An 8005-nucleotide genomic window follows, 5' to 3' on the forward strand; every position below is an offset into this window, starting at 1 on the left:
CGTATAAAAATGCGAAAGACCATGTGATTCCAATTGAGTATTCACTATAGTGTTTACCTGTAAGTTCATATATACTCAGCCAAATTAAAAAGTTGACACTGATGAATTTCAACAATTTTTTTTTTCTGGTAAGTCAAATAAATTTTAAAGTGTTTCTAACGATAGTAAGAAGCCTTTAATTTCATAAAATTGTAAAGTCACGTGGATCACGTGACTTTTGAGCATATAAAGATGAAAAACACGTGCAAACACAATCTCGTGAGGTCAATCGATGCAATTTTGCTTAAACTGAACATACACACGTAACTTGAACTGGAAAAACAAATTAAAATTGTTATTTTCATCTTTGTTAGAAAATGCCGCGCCTTTCAAATGTAGAACGTCTACGTGCTATAGGTAGCCTCTATGCTGGTCAGTCTGTGGTCACTGTTGCAAGAGCCTTTAATTGTTCACGCAAGACAATAATTAATCTTAGAACGAGAGTGCTTCAAACTGGAACTATTGCCGACCTCCCAAGGGCGGGAGCGCCACGTGTGACGTCACTCCAGGACGATCAAGCAATACGATTACGTCATCTTAGAAACAGATTTGTCACTGCAACCATAGAACTAAATACACAATGACATTAAAATGTAGACATATTAAAATGATGATAATTAAAGATACAATAATTCTAACAAGATATTTAAACTTTCCGTATCTAGTATACATATCATAAAACATGAAAATTTATAATTCCCAACTCGGTGTCCTAACTTAAATATTTCAACTTTCCATATTAAAGAAGCATTTAATACAGTATACATTTCATAAAACATGAAGATTTATAATTCCGAATTTAAATTTTCACACTATTCAAAGATCTATATGACTAAAAAAAATAAACACAAAGTTATATGGATAACAATTACTATATTTCTATTAAAGCTACGTTTCAACAATGATTCTCTTGTCGTTTTCAAGCACAATACTGATACAGGTAGAAGGAATGAGATATATATACTATGTACAATCACAACATTCAATGAAAACATAATTAGGAAAACAGTGACCCTTGTTCTTATAATGAAACCATATAGATTGACAAAAGCATTTAATTGTAATGTACACTAGGTAGAAACCACTTATTAATATAAGGTTATTGCCTTGATGTATTTTAATTACCATAACAATAGATAAAAGGCGAGGCCATTTTATTAACTCTAGTAATTGTAATACTAACCGTGAAACTGTATGCTAATATTTATGTATTTATAGGTTACAGAAAAAATTAATGAATATCTTATTGTTTGTTTTTATAAATTATAAGTACTATAATAATTATGTGCTGCATATAATGTAACAATACATTAAACTAAACTGCTAAACTGAGTAAAAGATACTAAGAATTTGTGTGAAAGTAAAGTCTATGTTAATTATTAATTAGTCTGTTTTAATTAATTCATCATAGGCTCTGGGGATATATAAACCACTGTCTCTGTTAAGTTCTGGTTGATGTCTCTTTATTTGTACTCCCTCCATTAATTATATTATAATGTCTATTATAATGTAATATTTGGAATGGTTCAAGATAGACTATACAATATTCTTGCCATGTCTCGAGTGGATTTTATTTTGAATCTGTAACTTTAGTGATATATACTATTCAAAAAAAGTAGGGGATATTTGATTTTGGGGGCATAATACTAAAATATGCAAATGACTACGAAAAAAGTCACTATAGAACCTAACAGAAGAAACATTTCCAGTTACATGTGACGCCCAAACGCACCAATAGCTACCGCATGGAATGCAGGTGATGCTTGGGATCATCATGGGGTCCAACCCAAGATTTGCACGACTCTGACTTTGAATGTTACAGTCATTGTGGCATTGAATTCCAGGGTGGAAACATCAGTTTAATTGTTTTAGTGACCAGAAAACAAATTTTGATATGCGTCGGCTTACCCAAAATGAAAGGTTACGTGCCCTTGGCATGCTACAGATCGGCACAACACAGGCGGTTGTGGCGCGGACGATGAATGTTTCTCAGTCTGTCATAAGCAGGCTATGGTCCAGATACTATGATACACAATCTGTACAGGATAGACCACGCTCAGGTCGGCCAAGGGCGACAACTCAAGCCCAGGATCGATTTATCCGTACCTTGGCCTTGAGAAATCGTGTCATCACAGCAAATCAGATCAGCGCTCGTCTTCAAACAGACACTGGTGTGAGAGTGAGTGGCCAGACGATTCGGAATCGACTGCATAGGGGTCACCTTCGCGCCCGACGTCCTCGCGTGATCCCTTGTTTGAGAGATCATCACATTCAGGCAAGACGTCGTTGGTGTAGGGATCGTCAACACTGGGATAATCGACGCTGGAGCAATGTGATGTTTTCAGATGAGTCAAGGTTCACTGTTGATTTTTTGGACAGACGTAGGAGGGTGTGGCGTCGTCGAAACGAGCGCTTCCAAGACGTTAACGTCATCAGACATGATCGATTTGGGGGTGGTTCTGAAATGGTGTGGGGAGGCATCACTGTTGCTGGAAGAACGGCTTTACATGTTGTTGCAGGGCGTGTTACAGGCCAGTACTACCGGGACAACATCTTGGCAGTCCATGTTGTGCCGTTCGCACGACGTCATGGCCGCCGTTTCATCTTCCAGGATGACAACGCAAGATGTCACAGGGCCAGGATCGTTACAGGTTACCTCCAACAACAGAACATCACCACATTACCTTGGCCAGCACTGAGTCCCGACCTCTCCCCCATCGAGCATGTCTGGGACATGTTTGGACAGAGGTTACGTCAACGTCAACAACGTCCTGCCAATGTCCAAGAACTTGCTGCTGCGTTGCAACAGGAATGGGACAATCTGGACCAAAATGACCTTAGACGTCTCATTAGGAGTATGCCACGTCGGATCAAAGCTTGTTTGGCAAACAGAGGAGGATTTACCCGTTACTGACTTGGCTGTGATGCTGTGGTAACGTTGCTGTTTGACCCCGGGTATCATTTTACCCTTATAATGGTCAGTCTGTGCCTTACTTAGTCTAACGATCATTTGGAATAAATCGATGAATGTGAACTTCATTTCATTTTGTCATTTGTTTCTTCGTCAGTTTCATTAGGTGACTTTAATAACACTTAAAAATCAAATATCCCCTACTTTTTTTGAATAGTATATGTAAAAGTAGGGTAGCATCTCTTACATATCTTTTGATACACCCCACATTCCTTTAAGCGGTTAATATAAAACGAATGGGAAGACCTTTTTTTTTTAGAAGAAAGTTTTGCATGGATTCATCAGATATTTAAACTTTCCGTATATAGTATACATATCTTAAAACATGAAAATTTATAATTCCCAACTCGGTGTCCTAACTTAAATATTTCAACTTTCCGTATTAAAGAAGCATTTAGTACAGTATACATTTCATAAAACATGAAGATTTATAATTCCTAATTTAAATGTTCAAACTATTCAAAGATCTATATGACTATTATAATGTAATATTTGGAATGGTTCAAGATAGACTATACAATATTCTTACAATGTCTCGAGTGGATTTCATGCAATACCGGTACCCCTGCAGCTAGTAGACCTCACTGCCATACTTTGGTAACATTGGTATAGTCCCTCAAAATTGAGTCTTCTGGTCTGGAAGATTTATGATATCGGTTTCTCTATAACAAGATGGACTCTGGTTGTGTAGTAATATTGCAAGTCTTAACATCATACGATGCCACTTATGACCACCTTAGCTTTTGTTCTTTCCAAAATAAACCTACAAAGGGATCAGACAACTGTTGATTGTCAAGGAATACCATGGCTTAAACTTTAAACTGCCAGTTAATTTCATGTTGAAGAAGTGCATTTTTAATCTTTCCTTGGTTCCAGTTCTGTATAAGCTCACGTTCAGATCCAACCAGATTGGTGTTTTTCGTCACACCATATATCTGCTCTGTTTAATCTACCTCCAACTTGAAGAATCCCCATACTCTTCTTAGTTTATTCCAATTTTATCTTCTTAGCATGGTATAGGCCTACTTCTGGATGTTTTATTTCCTTCTCAGGGACAAATTAAGCATGACCATCTGTAATTAGCCCCTCCATAAACTCAGTATAATCACAAGCAAATTCTGGATTTCTTTCTCATTTTAGTAGCTAATGATTGCAGACGTGAACTGCTCGGTACACAGGTACACATTATTCGGTAACAGGTTGCTACCAACTTTGAAGGGCAAGGCTTTCATCTATTGACCGTCAGGATAGGCAATAGACTTGTTAACTTTTATCATTTTTAATAGCCTCTGGAAAATCAGAATTATACACTTAGTAATTATTTTTTATAATCCTGAATAGATAAGATAGTTGCTCCGTTTACGACAGCTGTGGATTCTGGAATGCCATCCCTGGTGGACCATTCCTGAAATCAGTTATTGAATATACGTCTGGGACATTGTTACCAATCAATAGTCCAATGTCCAAATCAATTATAGGCAAACTGATGTCTCGTAGGTGAGGCCATCTCAATATTTCTTGGTTTGTTGGCACATGTCTTTTGCTAACAGCCATTTTATCTTTCATGTAGACATTTGGTAAATCGATTAGGTTTCCAAGAGTTAGATCAGACACTGTATACCTTTGATGACTTGCGAGGTAAATGTATGTGGTGTACCCATTGTGTTTATGATTTATCTGCTACTGACTGCTACCCATGACCAGCTTGTAGCAGAAAATGAAATCCTGCTTCCTAGATCTAAAAAGGGGCAAGTGCATACTGTGTTCAACCATTTCTGTTATTTCTATTTCCACTCATTCAAAAAGAAAACTGAGTTGCGTAAGAGTCTTTCAGTTTTACCGTAAATGGTCGTCGTTCAGATATTAAGGCAAGTTTACCGAACATTGGGTAATTGGTTTTTCTTGATTCTGTCTGGAGTAGATTTAATAGGTCGACAAACTTAAGGGGTGTATTGACTTGCCTCTATTACTATCCTTTAGTGTTCTATATTTTTCATGCATTGAAAATGAAGTTTTCGCAGGATTATTCTAAAACTTTCCGAAAGTCTAAATGTTCCTTCGATTCAATGCTTTCAAATACATTCGAGCACTCAGTTAAAAACAGTAAAACATAATCCAAGTCTTTTTAAATGTTCAGACTTTACTTTAAGAATTTGAAACGAACTGTTTTCATCTCTTTTAAAATTAGCTCTTTACGAAAGTCAGAACCTTTGACAGTCCTACATGTAGCCATGTAGGTCTTGTAGAAATAACTGATTTAGTTGTTGTCTCGTCCTATTCCATCTGTAATCCTTTAATTATACACCAATAATGAAGACTAGGCAAACACACAGCATTTGCGTCAATGCATCTCCAGCAGCATATGCATGTAAAAATAACAGGCAATTTCTGGGTGTATCAACGGTTACGTTCAAAATAGTTGTCTATATATAGTACATAATACTTTATTCAACCAAAAACCTCAATGTTGATGTGATGATTATGATGATGATTACCCAATAGTAAAAGGGTCAATTTCGATGTCCTAAATATTAGCGATTTAGCTCCTTTAAGGTTATTCTATTCGACCGATGGTACTGGACGTTGGACAGGTATAATAATGAGTGAAGTTCACCATTGTATTGCAATCGTGGTCACATTATCGAAATACGGGTAACAAAGTATTCTAGTATAAGTATAAATAAACTTAATGCAACAGGAAAAGTTATGTTGACTTTCAGAGTCTAAAATTGCTATACCTTTCTGATTCCATGATCGATTTTGACTTTTTTGTTGTCATATTTTATTTTTTTCACGATACACCCATTATTGCAATGATAAAAAACTCATTCCAAGTTGCCAACACACTTAATTTGTTTGTGTCTCCTCTGCAGCCTAGTGCAGGCCTTAATCTTTATGCACTACTTCTGATTTAGATCAAGATTAACAATCAATAGTCACGAATATTGAATAACAATTACTTGATCATTATCATAACCAATATTATTAATCTCCTATTAAGCCCTGCAGTATTATGAGTATGTATATAGCTTATTTTAATAGTTACGTCGGTAGGCCTATTTTAATAATTAAAAAAGGCATACGCGCAACGCCGGATTAACCATGGTGGGGGCCCTGGGGCCTGGAACATGTGGGGGGCCCTGATCAACGACTGCGGAGCTGTGGCTGGCGAAACCGGCCACCGCGAGCGCCGAAGACGCGAAGCCCCGCAAGGGGGGTCTCCCCCCATTGAAATTTTCAGAAATTGGAGGCCGGAAACGTGATTTCCTGAGGAATTCCAGCCCGACCGCCTCTCGGCCGCATATCTCTCAAATTTCGAGACGGGGCACTCTTGGCCGTCTCTTTTCCGCCGGTCCGTCATTTCGTTCGCACATGTCCCACACCAATTGCGTGTAGACATGGGCCGTCGGGCAAACGGGTAAAAATTCGCCCCCCTTCTTCTCTTTCTTCTTCTTCTCCTCTCTTGGCCAGGAGACCCTCGGCCGGGGCGCGCGAAGTGGAAGTGAAGAAGTAGCTGAGAAAAACAAATATACAGAGAGGCGAGCTCTGTCCGTCCGAAGCGGACATATCTCCTAGTCGAGGGACAAGTCTCAACGCATCGCAGCCACAACAGGCCGCTCTACCGAGTACGACACCCCGACTCGCACAAACCCTAATCGTCTGCAAGCAGATTTACCTGCCTTCGAAAGACACCTGCCGAAACACACAGGTCGGACACACACCACCCCGTTCGCCCGCGAGGGCGAAGTAGGACCTAATCGTTCTGTCGCCGGTCTCAGAGAGGTAGACGCGCACGACGTGGAACGGGATTCCACAAAATTCTGCCACAAAATTAGCGCATTCTGGCGTTATTTCAGTGGACCAATCCATGCGAGTGCTATGAAATGATGGCATATCTAGAGGAGGGGGCCGGAGCCCATTGAGCCCGTTAAATCCGCCACTGTAAGTGAGCAGAGCTACATACATCAAACCTAATTGTGAAGTCGCTCAGTGATAAATAACGGGGTCACTTGATTCGGAATCGTATTATATCCCCCACGATGATTTGGTGAATGGAAGCCGTAACGTTACGACCAAGCCGGACTTGATTTTTGACGAACGTCTAACACTGTAAGTACCAAATGGTAATACGAGATTTAATCAAGAAATCTGAATATTTCGTGCAATGTGATTATGATGTGTATCTCATCAAATTCAGCTTATACCCACAACAAATAACAACAACAACGACAACAACAACAGCTTATATACAATCGTACGTCAATCTGAGGCAAAATTCGCGCTACTCAAAATGATGGGGACGGGTAATTTGTTCGAGTTATACGATAATTCGAGTTAGACGATGTTCGGTCCGATAGAAGATCTCACGACAATAAAAGACCATGTGCTACACCCTTAGATAAAGCCACAAAAAGCGTTTATTTTTCAAAGGTTCAAGTTTCCGGGAAAGTTGCCAAGGCACACTCTCCTGCAAGATCCATTATTTACAGTTCGAGTTAGGCGATGTAAATATAAGACTTCGATAAGGATTGTACCGGACATTTAGTTCGAGCTATGCGATAATTCGAGTTACAGTTTCCGAGTTATTCGATGTTTTATAAAAGGAAAACGAAAGAAAATATTCGTTCAACGAATTTTGTTCGAGTTAGCGATAATTCGCGTTATACGGGGTCAAGTTACGCGGAGTTAGAGCTGAATGATAATGATCAATGGATGAACACTCTTCTTTTTTGCCCCTGGCGAATTTTGCAATGGTTTCTCGGCATTGATGGTGCGCAGGATATCGCTTTCAGAGGCCAGCCGAACCAAATACACTAGCCTATCCTGACCCATCGTAGACCGGAGATAATTTTGAATTTGGAGAAAGATCTCTCCCCAGAACAATTAGATATCATTGTAGAGGCAGCTGGAGACCTAGACGAACGCACCCAGCCTGTGATCATGATAACAGGAGTATAACACCATAGATTGAAAAGGAGACTCGACTAACTGTAA

The sequence above is a fragment of the Patella vulgata genome, chromosome 6 (genome assembly GCF_932274485.2).
Source record: "Patella vulgata chromosome 6, xgPatVulg1.2, whole genome shotgun sequence".
NCBI classification, from domain to species: Eukaryota; Metazoa; Mollusca; class Gastropoda; family Patellidae; genus Patella; species Patella vulgata.